Source organism: Accipiter gentilis, chromosome 23, assembly GCF_929443795.1.
Source record: "Accipiter gentilis chromosome 23, bAccGen1.1, whole genome shotgun sequence".
Taxonomy (NCBI): domain Eukaryota; kingdom Metazoa; phylum Chordata; class Aves; order Accipitriformes; family Accipitridae; genus Astur; species Astur gentilis.
Window position 1 is genome coordinate 22,138,894 of NC_064902.1, and position 18,425 is coordinate 22,157,318.

At 46.5% G+C, this 18,425-nt stretch overlaps 1 protein-coding gene across 3 annotated transcripts in view; it reads left to right on the forward strand.

Moving 5' to 3' along the window:
• Nucleotides 1-5,577: 5,577 nt before the first annotated feature.
• Nucleotides 5,578-18,425, forward strand: part of LOC126049544 (contactin-4) — a 346,808-nt gene continuing 333,960 nt past the window's right edge. For 2 of the 3 annotated variants that reach the window (XM_049826066.1, XM_049826059.1), the window contains exon 1: nucleotides 6,555-6,673. The gene's annotated coding sequence lies outside the window, so the exon portion shown is untranslated. Of the gene's footprint in view, nucleotides 5,593-6,554; nucleotides 6,674-18,425 lie in introns of those variants that run through there. The other variant, XM_049826060.1, reaches the window with a different exon arrangement.

Here is an 18,425-nt window from a genome sequence, read left to right on the forward strand (position 1 = left end):
CACAAGTAAAGTATTTGCAGTGGTTTTTGCAAGTTTGGGAGATGTGGCTATGTGGATTAGTAAAATTCAGCTCAGCACCCGTTGCGTGTCTCACGGTCTTGGTGGTACAACATTTTGAACCCTCTACAACGTGTTTACACTGATTTGACTTTTTGCTGGCTTCATCATATATGTACAATCTCTCCTGTATTTACTTAAATATCATAAATACGTTTGGGCCAAAGCTGTTTGCTTTTGTTTTCTCCCACAGGATATATCCAATTCAGGATATTATTTTCAGATAATGACTTAAAGGGGAATATGCGTGTTCATAGACTGCTAACATGACTTCCATAATAATATGATCCCTTTTAGGAAATTATGTATGCAGAATCAGTGTGTTGGTAACTGCTGTATAAAGCTAAAATTCAAAAGTGACGGTTAATAACTTATCTGTTGAATGTACCCAACTGTCCTCAGGAAATTGCAATTAAATTGCATTTAATTTTTTTTTTTTTAAATTGTTTCAATTAAAAAAAAAGTCAGCTTTGTTTTTATTCTTCTAACAGCTATGAAAGTATTTGTCTTTATTATTGGCAGGCTACTGCTCTTCAAATAAAACTGTACCCTATCACTACCGGAATAAAGTTTATCTGTTATTCATAAGCTGCAGAGAGATATTTTCCCTACCCTTTTTTCCCCCTCTCTGCTGTTTTTAATAGCCTCTATAGAAATCTTTCAAATAAAAATTTGTATTACTTTCTTTTTCCTTGCACAAATATATTTTTCCCAGTATTTCTGTGCTGAAATTAATACAGTTCTATTTTTGTCCTTCCTTATCTGTGTATTAACAATAGACTGTGCCTTGCTCAGAATTGTCTCCGTGGCTCCCATTCTAGGGAAAGTCTTAAAGGCCTTCCCATTCTCATTACTGAGAAGAGCGGTTCCTATTTTGAAAGGGGTTTTAGTTACCTACGACTTCAGTCCTGGATCTCTAAATCAGCAAAAACTCCACGGGTGGCTCGTGTGAGGACCACATCAGGCCCACGACACTGCTCGGAAATCGGAGGCTCTGCTGGTGAAAGGAGGCAAGTCTGCGTGTGTTGGTGGGAGGTAGAAGTCAAAAGCTGAAGTGTCAGTACAAAAGTATTCATTATGGTTTCTGCATTTGGTAGTATTAATACAATGTGTACGTCGCAAAAAGTTTCCTCTCGGCAGTTAGTCCCAGGAGTTCTTCCATTCCTCGGCGTAACTACGATGCTGATGGCGATCAGATTCATGAGCGGGATGTTCGATGACGGAGAAGTACCGAACATCACGCTTTAGGATGTCAACATGCTCTGTGTCCTAGAGGAAGGAGGCATTTCTCACTCCTTTCCCCAGAATAACTCATGACAACCACGATTTGAGGCAAGATGTTGGATAAGACAGACTACGTTGGGTTTTATAATTCTTGTCCTATGACATCAACTCCTAAGTGCCTTGAGTTGACTTTTCTCTGAATACTTGGAATTTTATCTGGCGTGGAGAACCTGTCTCCACAGGCTTTGCTGGGAAGGAAAGCTGTCACTTTTCTCCGGATCACACAGTCGGTCTCACGGAGGATCACGCGGAGGTACCGTGGAATCAGTGGGGCTGATTGAAGCTAGAGGGCTCCATTCTTCAAGTGTAAAGTGCAGATTCATTCCCTGAAAACCAAATAACAAAGTTTTCAGTGGAACATTTTCAACAGAAAAAGTGCAAGAGTGCCTGTAAGTCTCAGCCACCTTTGGAAGAAGAATCACAGCACCGTGGTTGATGAGGCAATTGGTTGGGGCTCCTTCTTTCATCCAGTCTTTAATTTTGACCCACAACGGTGCACACGCATTGTATTCTTTAACAAGAAACCCAGCTGTGCACAGCTGGTGCACAAAGTTATTGTTATTAAAAGCCCTAACTAACGGATCTGAAGAAGTGTTTGAGTTATCAGCGCCAACAGCCATCTTCGTTAGGACTCTGAAAGGGAATGGGGAGGGCATTATGCTGTATGTTTATCAGGTGATGGATGATTAATAGGTCTTAGCATACAATGAATGTGTATCTCTTCTTCACATGCTAATCACATGGCATTTATAAATGTCACCACCTTATCGTGGCAACACACTCTGAATTTTGTGTGGTTTTCAAGGTATTTATTTTTAACATTTTTAATGTGCGTATTATTAAGGTTGTGTCATTTGAAACTTCCCTTTTGCAATGAGTTAGAAATACAGTGAGATTTTTTTTTAATTTCTAAAGTAATTAGATTATTGCATTTTAAATTCAGTCTAAAAAAATTCACTGCAGATAATAAGGTTTATATTAATGTGTTTCTTTAACTACTAAAACATAGCAGTGGGTGTCACCTTGGAATCTCAATCATGACAAAAATAATTTATAATTATTGGACTGAGAAGCTTCAAGGTTTTCCCATTCTGCTTTTTTTTAATGTTAAACTTCTTTGCTTTGTAACCTAAGGCCTTAATTTAGAGTTATATATTATGGTTTTACCGTTTGAGAATTACATCATTTTCATTCAAAAATCCTGAATTTCATGACTTGGTCATAAAACTGTGCTTTATTATCAAATGTAATTAGGAAGTGTGAGCCTTAAGGGGTTTTTCTAAAGGTTCAGGGAGTGTTTGGGTGCAGAAAGTCCAATGAAAAATGCACAAAGATTCAGGACTCAGCTGCTACTTGAGCCGAGCTTCTTACACTGCAAAAGACTTTCTTTTCCAGCTATAATTTTTTGGTCCATTCCTGTGCTCCTTGATTCAGGCAGAACTGCTGTCGTCTTCCAGAGACTTTATGGATCTGAAGAATTTGGAATTAAGCTAAATAAATTAAGCCTCCTTTAGAAATCCGCACCTTGAAAGCTGTATTTTATCCTTGGACAGTGAAGTTGTTGAAGAGAACATCTGAGGACTACTTGATGACACTAAGCTTGGAGGTTTAGACCTTTGGTTCCCAACAATTTTGTTAGTGATAAATACCCACATTTTCAACATACTGCACTGAAATTGGCACTAGCTGACATCTTTGGCAGGGACCTCACCACACTGGCCAAAGATTGAATCGGTTTGGAGCAAATACAGCCTCGCAGCTCCAAGCAATGGTTTGTGAAACAAGCACTGGGTTATGCTGGCAAAACACCGAGGTTTTGCTTCAGTTTCTTCCTTGCTCCCTAACAAGGCAGCATTCTCCAAGGCCATCCATCCACCACCTTCCCACAGCACTAAAATCACTTCAGCTTTGTAGAAAAGATTTATTCTCCTTCATAGCACCTACTGTGTTGTTATGTATCTGTGGACTTGAGAATATTTAGATCACATCACAAATAATTCTCAGCCAGTTGCCGATCACTCTTTCCCCATTGTATCTTCTTAAATATGATGTATTTGATGCGTTGTCCTAAAATGAATCTCATGCTAGGTAAGGCTGGTGATGGTTAAACAAAAAGGCAAATTTCTCCAAAAATCCTTGTAAGCTGTATCGCTCCCTGTATCGCGGAGATAGAAGCAGCCCTAGACTTACACAACTCCTCAAAGGACTTTACGAATAGCCATCACCTTGTAAAGACGGTCTTGGTATTTTAATTAAAGGTCAGACAAAACTACAGTGTAAACCTTGGAGATGTATTGTAGCAGCCATTTAAAGCAGAGTTGCTTAACGAAGTCTTATTGTATTAGTAAAACAATGCCCAAACCATTTCTAAGATTTACACAAACTGCAGCCTAAACAAAGAAGCCTCTGCCAAGTTCGGGCTGAGAGTTCAGCATCCGTAAATCACAGCCCGGCCCTATGTCTGGTTTATCCCTATAAGTGCTGTGGCAGCGCGGCAGGGCCGGGCATCGCTTTACTTATTCCCCTGCGTGGGCAGGGGCAGCACGTGGCGCGTACGTCGGCCCCGGGGCCTCGGACCCCTCCGGAGCGCAATCGCGGGGCGGGACATCGCGAGTGCATTAGGGATGGCACCGGTTTTGTCTTCCGCTTGGCTTTGTTTGCATGCTTGTGTGACAACCTTCACGGTAATTAAAAATAGTTTGTTTTTACGTAATTAATATTACCGTGCTAAATACCGTAGCAATGCTCTGGCATGAATATCCCGATTGTCAATCATGGACCCAGTTGTGCAGCAGCATGCTTCTGAAGGTCGCGCTGTAAGGCTTTATTCAAAGTGTCAACTTTACTATTACGAGTGATCTTAAAAACCTGCAAGGCAGTTTTTCTTGCCAGATTTATGAAGTATTTTAGACTATTTGCTAAAAAGAGTGTGTTTGAATTTTAGACTGGAGTCTTTGATTTCTGACTCTTCTACCTTTGGCCTTATACGTGGATTCGTTTGGGGAAAAAAAGCAGGTGACCTGGTTTGCTTGTTCATTCAGTGGTGAGTTATAGCGCATGCAGAGAAGGTGGCACAACCAAAAGGCTTTTCAGGGAAGCCATCTGTCTGCACACACCGCTTCCATGGGTTTACCTTTCAGATCTTATTTGCTTTTGGTTGCCACCCGGTTGAGGGTGGATGATGTTTTTCCCTGGCGCTTGCAAGGATGTTGCATGCTCAGATGGGTTATGATGATGTATTCTACGCATGTTCCTTTTGAAAAATTCGGAAGCATTTTCAGCGTTGATTTCCCTCAAGAGTTATTACACCCCACGCAGATTGGCAGCGCCGTGCCACAGTGCCAGGATTTATGAGGTGACCTTGGAGACAGAGGCACTCCCAAATTGAAAACACTTGGCGCTAAACTTGAAATATATTTATTTTGGATTACCGAGCAGTCTCCCACTATTGTATAAATCAGAATGAGATTACACAAATAATACACAACATTTATGTAACGATTCATAGCGTGAGGGGATTCTTCCGTACACGGCTCAAGTACGACACTCCTGCCTCCGCCAGACGTCGTTTCGCAGTTGGGTCCAAGGTTAAACCTTCGCCAGGACTCAGGAAAGGCAGCCCTGGCCCCTCCTGCCCTCTCCAGGAGCGGCGGACTATGTTTTGGGCCATCCTCCGTCCCACGGGAGCCGAGCGCTCCTAAGGCGCTGTGGGCAGGGGTACTTGGCTGCTGCTCAGGATTGGGCCGACCAAAGCCGGAGAAGCCGCCGGCGCGTTGCTTTGCTCCTGCGCGTAGTGCTGCCGAGCCCCTCGCACCCGCGGAGGGGGGCTGAATTTGGGGTGTCAGCGTGTCGCCGGGAGAGCCGCCCTCCGGAGCTGCTCCGGGCGCTTCCCAACCGCCTTTCGGAGCTGGGAGCTGGGCTAATAAAGAGCCGCTGATAGATGGCAATGAAACGTCTGAGTGAAGGCACGTCGAGTGCGAACCTGTAAGCAGCAATAAACGCGAATCCAACCTGCACTAATGTTAATTGTCATTCAGTTTATATCGATGCGCAGTTTATTAAACCATAAAGCAAGGCAGCAAGCACAGAGAGCAACTCTAGAGATAATTAAACATAATAAGGGTTTCACTTAATCCCTCAAAACCCAGGGGAGGCACAGTTAAGACTGAATACCCTCTTTGCACTGAAAGGCATTTTTGCACAGCCTTTTACGAGCATTTCCCGGTACGCGATTCCAGAACGGGGGGAAAGGTAGGTCCCACCTTTACTTCTGAATACATTTTTTTTTTTTTTTCCCTTTTCTTTGTGCTTTTAGATCACACTGCTTCTGAAGCCTGAACTTGGACTTTCAGAGCAGTTCGTGGCTCGTTATTTGCATGGCGGTAGCAAGGAGAGACCCTGGTGAGGGATCCTGAGACTGGTCCCTGCACGGGACAGTGGCTGGGTGATGGCGAGGAGGGCTGGAAAGCGGCAGGGATGGTACCTGCGTGTGCTTTTTTCTCCGACTGGTCTCCTCTCCTTGCACTAGACACTCATTTCGTGGACGAGGAGGGTCAGAAAGCGGATGGAAGGAGAGGGTGGGCCAGTCGTGCAAAGGGCTGAGCGAGAGACGGACAGAGCAGGCGGATGAAGGAGGGAGGCAGCTTTTGAAGAGTGAGAACAATTATGGCAAATTGGGGATTAATGCTGGAGGCCGAGGCGGAGTTGGGGGGGGGGATAAAATAATGCCCTAAGATGTAATTTGGGACTCTCGGACCCCTCGTTAGCGGGACTGGGACTGGTCGAGGATGGGAGACAAGCAGGCAGCGGGGACTCATCGGGAGTAGCGGAGGGGCTACCCTGGGGGGCTCCGCATGGCTCCTGGGTCTGCCGGGAAAAACCATCCCAGGGCTAAAAAAAAAAAAAGCGGGACGGGGGGGGGGGGAAGAGAGTAAGGGAGGGGAAAACCTCCCCCCCCCCCCCCCCCCGCAGGAGCAAACCGGGCGGGAGCGTTGTGCCCCCGGGGGGCGGCGGGGTCCCGGTGCGCGCAAAATCCGCGGGGCAGCAGGAAGGGGTTAAGGGCGGGCGCGCTCCCCGCGGCCCCGGCCGCCCCCCCCCCCCCCCCGCGCACGGCGCCGGTGCGGGAGGTGGGGTTTTTTGCGTGGGGGTTTTTGCGCCGCGTTCGCCCGGCTCCCCCCCGGCCGCTGACGCTGGATGCTGCGGCCGCGGGTTTTGCTGCGGGAACCGCGGTTCCTCCGGGGGCTGCCGGTGTGAGGTTGGGCGAAGGAGCCGAGCATGTGGGGGGGTGTCCCCGTGTGTGTGCGTGTGTCCCCCCCACCCTCGGCCCGGCCAGGTAAGAGAGGGGTGTTTTTGCGGCGGGTTGGGGAAAGGAAGGAAAACGGGAAAAAAGAAGGAAACGGGTCGCAGAGGGGGGATAAAAAGGCGGGGGGGGAGGGAAGGAGAACGGCGGCGGAGGGGGGTACCGGGATTGGGGGGGGGGGGGTCGTGTCCGTGTGGTCCCGCACCCCTCCGGGAAGGGAGATGCGGCCACCGAAGGGGATGCGGGGGGGGGGGGGGTCGGGGCGCGGTTGTCTCCGGCCGGGGGGGGGGGGGTCCCCGCTGGAGAACCCAGTAGCCGCGGTCCCTCGGTGGGCTGCCGGGCTGGGTTCCTTCGTGTCCGTGTCTGTCCGTGTGTCCGTCCGTCCCCCACCCCGGCCGGGGCGGAGCGGTGTGCCGGGGTCGGGCAAAGCGAGCCCCGGGCGAGGGGAGAGGGAGCGGCGGTGGAGAACGCGGGGATGGGGCTGCGTGTGCCTGTGTGTGCTGGCAGAGGGATGCTCCCTCCCCGGCTGGCAGAAATGCATGCATAACTTTTTGCTTCAATCCAGGCAGCGTTCCTCGCTTGAGTTTTAGCTGCCTTTTTTAATTTTTTTTTTTTTTTTTTTTTTTGGCTTTCCCCAGGCTGATGTTGCTTCCGTGTCGCGAGCAACATAATGCAGCATGTTGTTTTATTTATCCCAGACAGGAGTGACTTGCTCTCGAAACTACAAATTAAACGATGCTGCTTGCATAACAAGTGGAAATAGTTTGTATCTTACATACTAATCATCCGTCACTTTTTTAGACGAAGCAAAAGCGGGGTTTGGGTTTTTTGGTGTTTTTTTTTATTTTTCCAGGGAGGGTTCAGTAAAACAGTCTGATGTCTTGCAGCAACGTAGTCATTTTCCCTTGCTGGATTAATGTGGGCAAAGGATTAAGAGCCAGCATGTTGATTAGGCACCCGGAGGTGCAGGGAAGAAGGGGAGCGTTTGGCTGTGGAGAGAAGTCAGGTTTCGTGTTTGTGCTCGCACATCCTCCTGTTTACGTGGTTCGGTTCAGGACCTGCATCCTAGCAGATAAATCCTTTAGCGGGGAGCAGGGACCGGCGTAAGCCTCCTATTCAAATGGTCACACTACTCGTAAGATCCTTTCTGACACAGCGTCTACCGCGCTCCCTCCCAGCGCGCCGTGCCCAGCCGCCCACAGCCACCCACCCACCGTGGGGCCGGGAACGCCACGGCCCGTGGCACGTCCCAGTGGCATCGTGGCTGCCGGAGCCCCTTCCCTCGTTTCTCTCGCTCCCTGCCGAGCAGCTCCATCCCAGGTACGCCTGCGGTGCTCCAGCCCAGGCTCCCGCACGCTGCTGTCTGCTGTCGTGGGGCACGGTGGCCGGCGTGGGAAGCGGGGTGACGGGGCCCTGCATTTGGGCCAGCACGGTGCACCCTCCAGAAGCCTTTTCCGCTCCTTTACTGGCCAGGACACTGATTTTTTTTTTTTTTTCTTCTTTTCTGGTCCTGAGGAGCTTGCATTTTTACCTTGCGTTTGTAAGTGCCTGGAAACTGCTTAAATGGCTCTTGAATAATCCTTCAAAGTCACCTCCCCTCTTTAATCTAATACCAAAAGGACTTACTTTACATGGCTAATCCCTCTGTTACTTGCTGTACAGCCTCATTTAGAGGTGTGCGCACTGCTAATTTTCCCAAAGCAGCCTGCTTCAGACAATGGCTTCCGCTGGCGTGCAGCAACCTCTCCCTCCTGTGCTGAACTCTGGGCAGAGCTGAATACATCTGACGAGATTTTGCTTGATTTCAGGAGGTGTTTCATCAGATCCCACCAAGCGAACTAAGCCTTCGCAGGAAGCCACGCCAAGCCCTTTGTTTTGCGTGTATTTGTAAATAACCACCTGTTCGGAGGCTCCGGAGGGTCTCCTGCCCCGTGCGTGCGTTAGCTCGCCTGGAGGCAGCGCGGGGCTGGCGAGGTCTGGAGTAAGGCAGGCTGTGCTCCAGGTAGTTGGAGTTGAAGGATCCTGGCAGAACTCCGGTGACTCGGAGATTTTCCCGTCCTTAGCTTCTGCGGTGGAGTTGAGCTCTCTTCTAGCCCACCTAGTGTTCCCAGAATTTTAAGCTTTGTGCTGTTCTACACGGTGACAAAATAGATGCTTTGAATGTGAATGACAGCAGAAGAAAAGCTTACTTTTGCAAGAAGCCTCGCTTCTCCCTTAGCACGTAAAGACTAAACATGAACTGATACCGCCTTCAAACCCGAACTTCACGTGCGTTAACAGTGATGTCCAGAGCTCCTCAGCCCCTCGCCTGAGGTCACCACGGACGGCCGACGAGGGGCAAGGGTGCCTTCAGCGTGCTCTGGGCGGTGGGAGGGGGCGAGCGGCGGCGTGTCCTCTTCTCTGGGCCACGAGGACACCTTTGGCCGTGGTGTGGCACAAGCCCTCTTGGACGGGTGGTCTCGGAGACCACAGCCGTCCTTCCCTGGGGTGGCTTTAGTTGTATTTTCAGTGTTAATCCCTCCACTGCTTGTTACCCGAGTGCTGAGTTTTAACCGTCAGCTGAAGAGCGTTTATTCTAGAGGGAAAAATAGCAGCACTGCAAGACAGCAAGCAGCTGGTGAGGGAGCGCACCTTGATTCCCAAACTTGCACCTCCTCATGCGTGAAAGTGTTTCTTGTCGATAGCCGGGCCTTTATATTTAGCGGGATTAACATTTCTTTGATTTCAAATACGCTCCTGTGTTACCCCATCAGGGACAGCTAAGAAAACAGGTGTAAGCTCCTGTACAATTTCTGCCACGGATGCAAAACTTCAGAATGATTTTATAGATGGTCTGACGCCACGTGACTTATTTCCCTTGGTTTAGGGAGTTGGCTTTGTCTGACAGTTCTGTGTAGTTAACTTGATTTAAAAAAAAAATAAAAAAAATCAGAGGTAAAGACAAGGCAGAGCTGAAGGAAGGATACTCACCACAGGAGAGCTAGATCGTTGCCTTTTTATTTTCTCTCGTGGTCCTTCTGAGTTTTATTTGCTGAAGCGTGATGGAGGTATTGGCTGCCCGTGGCTGCTCTCCGGCGGGGGCACGGGTGGGCACAGCCCCGGCGCCGTGCAGGCAGCTCCTGGGCTGCAGGCGGTGCGGGAGAAGATGCTATTGCTTAAAAATACTGTGCTGCGTTTGAAAGTTCATAAATCATCGCAGGTCTATTTTTAGCCGTGTTAGATTAGAGCAAGTCTGGGGTTTCTTCCTACACCTCTGTCTGTGGCCTAAAATGACCCAATAATGTCCCTGTAAAAGCTGTTTACACACTCCTTTGATTTTGCTGGGGACCTGTTGTTCAGCCCCGTTGTTATACAGAGGATCGGGGCTCAATTTGAAGAGAGTTTGATGCAACAGTTGGGAATTTTCCTTCACATGCAGAAACTGGAAGTCTGCTGCTTGGTGCATGAGTGATGTGCAGCCCCTGACAGGAAGGTAATCACAAACACAGAAAAGTAACATGAATCACGCGAAATCCACAAATGTCAGCTCCAAAGCTCTAATCTAGGCGTGCTGCCAAGATTTAAACTTGCACACATCTTTACTGTTATCTGCTACAGTGGTTACTCAAATATAAATACGAATATCATGACAGTAGTCATTCATTTTTTTTATTATTAGCAAAGCAAATATATAATGATGACATCTAACCGATTTACTGCTTCATGCGTGTACACGACTATTCCCTGTCCTCTACCGTCATCCACCAAAAATGGCAATATTAAACCAAAAACTCTTGTGTCAAATCTGCTTGCAATCTTGGCGTAAATGAGGTTCACATTTCATTATGAGCCAAGACAACAGTATTTCCTACACTAAACAGGGGTTTCCAGTACTGTATGTGTTGTACTTGGGAAATAACTTCATTCTTTGCTTTTCCCTAGATACAAGCAGTCACTTTTTATCTTAATCTGCAGGATAAAAATCTGTTTCAACAGGACACCAAGAAAAAGAAAGATTTGTTGTTTTTTTTTTTTTTTAAATTGCTGGGTTAAATCACTGAAAGTCAAACTCTCAGGACCACCAGGGTCAAAGTGTTTTGAAAACAATTAATCTAGTGACTTTGCCATATGCATGATTCAAATTTAGGAAGCTAGAGCATAAGGAACAAGTTTTGACTCTGCAATGTAAATTGGGATTTTTGCTCAGCTACGTAATTACAGCGTAGATGTATCAGCATGTGGACTTCAGTAAGGTAAGTGACGCACTTATTGCATTATTCCACTTCAAAAAAAAAATGTTTTGGGGACTCAAGAAAATAATCTACAACCATTACGTTTAAAAAATTACCTTTAAAGTTTTTTTTTTTAAAATTATCTTTAAAGGATTTTTTTTTTTTTTAAATTGCGTTATACAGCTCAAGGTTTAAAAAATAAGGTTCTACCACATTTGTTTCTTCTATTAATTCTTCCATAAGGTCCCAGCTGATCAGCAGTTGATGCTCTATTACTTGAAGGTTTGCTGGAAATGTCTCGGATACAGTCAAACATCTTTTTATTACTGAATAAAAGTTCTGATGTATCCAGTACCAAGCTCTCCTAAGATGCATTATACTAAAGATTAAAAGAAAAGTACCACGAGGGTGCTTCACCACCTTTTCTCCTCTTTGTTTTTCCAGAGGCTTCGAGCCAGGCTTCAGTGACACTCAGTGGACACAATCCCGATTAACCATCTCACAGGGCCTTTCCCCATTCTTGTCTGTAGAGCAAGATGTGGTCGAAAGACCAACTGTTAGGCTTGGCTTTCTCCAGACGTTTTTTTTTTAATCCAGGAGGGCAATATGACAGCACTCCCTGCCGTGCTGGTCCTTGTTCACAAGCAGCCCAGTCCAACGGGCTCCTCCATCAGTGTCCCCGCACCTCCCGCGGTCTTTCGGGAGTAGTTTAATTTCCGACCTGGTCACCACTTGCATCTCCTGGGATTTCCTAAATTACCGTACTTTGGAGGTGACTGGTGGGGGGAGCATGGTAGTCCCACTGGATTGCACCCAGCCGAGGGGACGTAGTCAGAGCTGCTGGGACTTCAAAGAGTTTGTTGGCACTTGGTAGGTGTTCGGGAGACAAGTTGGTCCTGAGCTGCTTCTAACTCCACGTTCATTTACCCTTCCGTAACTTCTATCAGTATTAGATCTTTGTTGGCCTCAGACAAAATTTGTGTTTATAATTTATTTCTATAAATGTTTTGCCAAGGAAGAGATGTGGTACTTAAACCCAATCTACATAAGGTTTAGCAGGTCATTTTAGTCAATTAGAAGACTAAGAAAGGGAACAAATAGCATGCTTGGCATTTGTAATGGAGAAACCTGTATTACGAATGGTAATTTAATCTAAATAGTACTGACTAGCAATAACCTACCAGTGGTTTTTTAACTGAACTGTAAGTGCATGGTTTATTGAACTCTTTTTATACAGCTAACAAGGTATTATTTGGGAAGACTTACAAACAACATCATACTCAAACAATTAAACACATTTCCATCTCTATGCTTCCAGTAGTAGGAGTGTGAAAACCCAACTAGCTGTCTGGGAAAGTCCACAGGATTGCCGAGTGTATTCAGTGCACGCCGCTTTCCCTGCTCCCCGGCCGTATGTTAATAGTTATGATTTCCCATTTTCACATCTTTCTAGCTATAGCTATAAAACCTTGAGCAGCGATCTTTCTCCAGTTTGATCCATGGCCACGGTTTGGGCGATCTCCCCCTTCCTGGGCTCTGTTAATGAGCAATCAGTAGAAAAACCGAATTCTGCTCAACCCCCTCTGCTGGGTTTAGTCCTGTTTTCTCCATGCCCATCTTTTGACTGAGCCATGGTCTGTTCTTCTGTCTCTTTGGGTAGTCCCGCGCCACTCACTACCTACGAGCTAAGGGCTGACCTTCGGGGTGGGAGAAAGCCCGTAAGCTGCCCAGGATGCTGTCAGGCAGGTTTCCCTTCCTTGGACTGGTAGTATTGGGCTCGTATCCGAGCTAGATTCTTCTGTTAACTTAGCTGTAGGTTTGTACCAGGTTTAAGTCAATAATCTTTTATAGGACAGGTTGTGTGTTAGCAAAGAACAGGTACGGGTGAGTCGGTGGCAAACCAAGCATCCTGGCTAACTGTGATAGTGCTGAGCTGCTTGCAGGGGGATCTTGGCCCACCCATGGCAACCTTGGTTTCTGACACCATCAAGTGTGAACTGTTTGCTGGGTTGATGCACTGGATCTTCTCCCCTGGGACCTTTGAGCAGGACCCTCACATTTTATATAGCATGTGTGTGAGGAACCTGTAGCTGGTGGGCTACCAATGGTGCGTAAATTCATTTCATGTGATATTCTTTTTCCATGATATTATTTGATAACACTGTACTTAACTTTGTGTTAATGGCCTGACCCACAACAGCTGTTTGAAAGACGTGCTCGGTGCTGAGCAGAGGGGGGTTTTCACCTCCTGCACAGAGCTCTGAACAGCTTTCATCAAATAAGATTTTTTTATCACTGCTACCCTGCTCTTGTGAAATGGAGGCAAAAGCTCTGTATCCTCTTGTCATGAATGAATGGATGAATCTTCTTGGTCTCCTGTCTTTTGGAAAAAAAAAAAAAAAAAAAAAAAAAGAAGCAGCTTCTGAACAGCACTCAACTCCTAGCTTTTTTAAGAGAGTTACTTAGCGTAAGAGCAGAACATTTGCCTAAGAGGGTTTTAGTCCAAGAATGACTTTTCATATTTAATTGATCTGTATTGTTCAATTAGGGAGATGTATAATGCCCTCTGTTGTGCATGTATAGCTGGAAGTAGAAATGAATGAAATATGAAGTACAGCAGAAGGGTAATTTCAAACAGAATCAGCTCGTAGCAATGTACAAAACAGGATTTCAACCCAGGCCTTGATATGCGTGAGCAAATATGAGTTGTGTAAATACATCAGATAGTTAACTTTGACACGCAAATTATTTTGAATTGTAATATTTGTTCTTATTCTGGCCAGAATTCAGTAACCTTTTTGTTCCAAATCATATTTATAAACATTTCCAGCTCCTGAATTAACGTTCAAACGTATTTCAGTGCCTTACGCTTCTCTGGAAACAGCTTGTTTGGGCATCAGAGCCCCCCACCCCGGTTTCCCAAACCCCGCTACGCTGTTGAGCGTGGGGAGCTCAGCAGGGCACGCAGCACGGTGACACGCAGAGACACGAGTGACACCGGTCCCACAGGGTGGCAGCACTCAACCCGCATCACCCGCACGGCTCCGGCTGCCGCCCCAGCAACATCAACCCCCAGCTTGCGACCGCGCATCCCGCCGCGCATCCCGCAGCCCCGCATCCCACCCCGCATCCCACTGTGCATTTCTCCCTGTCCGGCACAGAGCACCCGCAGCCAGCCCTGGAGCTTTGGGAGCGTGCCCCTCTGCGCTGGCCTGGGAAAGAGCCAGTGCCGGTTTGCAGGCTTTTAGATGGATATTGAATTTTTACGCCTATAACCCTAATCACAATTTCTATGGTATGATTTCCTCAGGAGTCCCAATTCTGAGGAATCCAAGAAAAAAAACGTGTCGCTTTTCTCCTTGACACATTTCTTTCATCCGTGTCGTGATTCTCCGTTGACCCATCCCGCTTCTCAGCTTACCCCTCACTTTTCCCCACTGCTTTTGTACTCGCTGTTATCCATCTTTACTTACACAGCCTGATTCAGCAGGTCCTCTTACATTTTGGCTGACAGGTAAGGGGGTTTTTGTGGCTTGCTCAGCATTACCCTCTCTCTCTGCTCCTCCTCAGCTCCTTGGCTTTCAACACAAGATGACCAAGAGAACAAGAGGATTCCTCTGTTGGATCCAACAGGGTCAGACTTGCTGATAGAAGGCACCGATTATTCGGGAGGAATGATTTTAAACTTTGCAGAAATCAGTGCCCGTGCACAGTTTGCGCAGAGAAGCTGTCCTGAAAGGTGCGTGGCACAAGGGATAGTTTGTCTGTGTGAGCACTTCTACTCGATGACTTGCAGGAAGGCTTTCTGGGGACGTACACGTTCCTGTTAAGGCTAGCTCAGCGTTCGTCCAGTCCAGAAATCCACGTGGCAGAAGAGATCTGCTTTGCCAGCTCCGTTTTCTGTGGGCATCAAGCAGGCATCTCGGCGGGCAGGGGTAAGGACCGTGGGCAGGAAGGACGGGCAGGGCAGATGGAAAGCACGGAGCATCCTTCCCTCTCTCATCTCTGCTGCCACAGCAAAATTTTCATATTGTTTGTCAACACTTCCTGCAATGAATATTAAAGGAACATATCACACATTGTTTTACCGGGGAGGCAGAGATGGGAAAAGCAGATAGGGTGCAATGCCAAGCTGGGTAAGGCTGAGTCTCTCCTAGGGAGCACTGGTAATGCGCTGCTTTGAGTGAAAGAATTGCTCAGGTGAATTCAGTGTTTGATGGGTCTCTTCTAATCGCAGGTGTAGGGAAAAAACACTAGTCAAATACATCTGAGAATGAAGAGCGCAGAACGTGGACTGGCTCAATGTTTTCTCTAGTCAAGTGGAAAAAAGGAAGCCTAGTATGAGAAAGCTGGAAAGGTCAAACTAATTTGTACTTGCGTGATAATGGGTAATACCTCTGTTGTTTATGAAGCTTGCAAAATCTTGCCGGTGTTAACCGCTGTGATATATCTGATGGTGATTTTGAGAAATTAAAAATGAAGTAGCAATTGTTCCACCCCCTTCATGCCTTAATCTGTTTTGGTTTAGGCTTCCTTTGGAAAGTTACCTATTCTTTACAAATTAGCTACGATGAAATGTATTCAGTTCTCTCGACTTCAGTATGCTGTGGCTGAAGGAAGGAGATAATTTTAAACAAAAAAAGATTAATAGTGAGGTTGATAAGAGTATGACTGAAAACCTGCCTGTGTCTTGCTGCTTAAGCATTCTGACTATGTTCCCCTGTTTGTTTATTTTGCTGCAGTCTTTTCTGTTTATTTACTAGGGTAAGTGGAAATTTTATATGCGTGTATAGCTACCGCTAATAAAATACGAATAACTGGTCACCTCCTAATGCCCCAGACTGCCTTCCGCTGCCTCAGTTATTCAGGCAGATTTGCAGCTGCTTTTAGTAGCCACTGGAAGTTGTGTGAATTTTCCTGGGATTCTGGTTTCTTTCCTGGGGGTAACAATGCTACCAAACTCTGTAATTTTCCATGAAACAGTAGGGAGCTATATCGGGAGTCCCTCCTGCCTCATATACAGCAAGAAGTGTAGGCTCCAGAGGAATTCATTTACTAGGCTTATCGCTGAGACATTTAATATCTAGAATGATTTAGTATATCAAATTCTAGAGTTTTGGGCTGAATGTAGCTGCATTCGTCATTGTTGCAGAACCTTGACAGTGAACAAAAGGTGCTGCAGGGAACCATAACTCACGCAGTAAATTAATGGGTTCCCGGCTTCGCTTGCTCAGCTAAATGGAAGCTGGGAATGGTGTGGTCTCACTGGCCGAGGGCTTTCCACAACAAGTGTGCAGGTTAGGAGTTTGCTCGTCCTTCATCCCTGGAGTGGATATTGAAAGTGTAGCCCTCCTGCCAACTGGCTGTGACGGGAGGTTTTCACTCTTGAAGGTACTTCACTATGAATGACTTGAAACGGAGGGGAAAAAAACCACCCCAGCTTGTTAGCTGTTATGGGAGCATGATGCAATTGTTTTAACAGGATTTTTTTTTAGTAGATGTCCATAGGAAAAAAAGGATTTGATGGAGAAGTGTTCATATACTCTAAATTTTATCATGTCACACCGCAACAGAAAACTTAAAGTTATGAGCACAGTATGTCCAGTAACACTCACAGGGCACATACCATCACTGATAATTTTTGCCATGGGAGAGGTATATGCATTGCAAGGAGGTATTTGATCACCTTCAAATAACGACGAGTTGTCCCAGTCTGCTCTGGGCTGAGAGAGAGCTTTGTCCATAGCCTGCTCTGAATCCCATGCGGGCTGTTTTAAACCAGAAATCTCTCCAGGATCCTCAGCAATAGTCATATTTTAGACTATTGGCCATAGGAGGGCTGCAGCCTCACATCTTCCTGGCCCTGATTTTGCTCGCAGCCCTTTCTTCCAATTCTGCCGCCCTTACCAGGAGATGAGCCCAATTCCTGACAAGGTCCCTATCCTCTTTTAGTTGCCAAACTACTGGACGTACTGAAAGGCAGGGCGTAGCTGAGAAATATGGGATGAGGAGAGATGATGCTCTAAACTGGCAGTTTAGTTGGTGCTGTGTTTTTCAGGCGGAGGGGGAAGGTCAGCCTGTTTGCAATGATCAGCAGCTCCTGAAACTTGGATGTGAACTGAAGTTGTTGAGCACTTCATCGTGGAGAGCTGACTGTACATTTGGTAATTGGCTCAATCACCCTCAAGGGCTTAGAAATTAAACATGCAGCGATGCCTGAGAAAGCAAATAGATGGAGGGGGATGGATGGCGGTGTGAAGCGGTTTGAAACTGCAGCTGAGTTGCACCAAGAGGGCTTCAGAAAATGTGCAGAACTGGGTAGCTGCTAAACACTGCCACTGCATGGTTTTGGCCACGTCAGGCAGTTTCATGAGCTCTGAATTTGCACTTCTGAAGTTCAGGGAGACTCTGCGTTGTTTGGCACATTAGGCAGCTGTCCAGAGCACCTCCGCAGTGTACTGAGCAGGTCAGGACACCCACGTTTGTTCCTTGGGAGGAAAAACCACCAGAAACCAGGTCACCTGCTCTCACCGCAGGTTTAGGTGTGAGCTGGAGATGCCCTTCTGCAGAAAACAAAACATCACGACTAATTTGGTCTTTTGAAAAGCAAAGTGCACTCTAGACGATGCACGTTTGGAACTGTCGGATTTAAGGCAGTTTTAAGATTCCTCCTGGCTGCCAAGGCGGCGCAGAGGGACGAGGTCGCCCGTTGTGCCCAAAGAAGACATCTAGCGCAGGCGTTTCTGGTTCGCTCCGGGAGGAAGATCCTTCAAATCCTCTTTTAAAAACATTTAACCTGGCACTGGAGTGGTCTCTAAATCAAAACCAGCTCCCTGACCAAGCCCTCAGCTGTTACGCTGTCATCGTTTTCCTTTATTTTAATGTCAGGAAGTTCTGAGATTTGTGGTGTAAATATACCAGCCAATGCTTCCAATCATTCCCAGTGTATCCAGAGACAGCAAGGCTACCTCTGATAGCCTGCTTGCTATCAGCATGCTCTGTATCTCAGAACCATTTTATTATGATGATTATTATTGTATTTTAGAACCATTACCTAAAATATGGAATCTCTGCCCCTAGAAAAGTGGATTATCCTTTCCTGGATAGCTAATTTTATTTCACTCAAGAAAATTTGATTCATATTTCTGCAACATTGCCACTAAACAGCTTTCTAAGCAGAGTCGCAGTGCAAGACCAAATTAGATTCCTGTAGGGAGAAGGGAAATATAGTTGTTGCAAGTGTCCAAAGGGGTTGAAATGAAAATAATCTTATAGATCAAACTGAAATTCAGTTCCGATATTACGGAGATAACACGGTTCTATACCTGAAAAAACCCATCTGTCAAAAATAAACTTCAGGGTCACATTTTAAAATGGCACTTCTAGTTCTGGATCACGTAGCTTCTCTCTCTGGCAGACCTGGGATGTCAGCCCCATGCATTACCGTGGCACAGATCTTGCAAAGTAGTTTGGGCTGCGTGAGTCTGCTCAATAAAAAAAAAATTAAAAAGAAGGTGGCAGAATGCTCTTCAAGGATTTATAAAATCCTTCACAAATTGCACCAGTCTGAAATG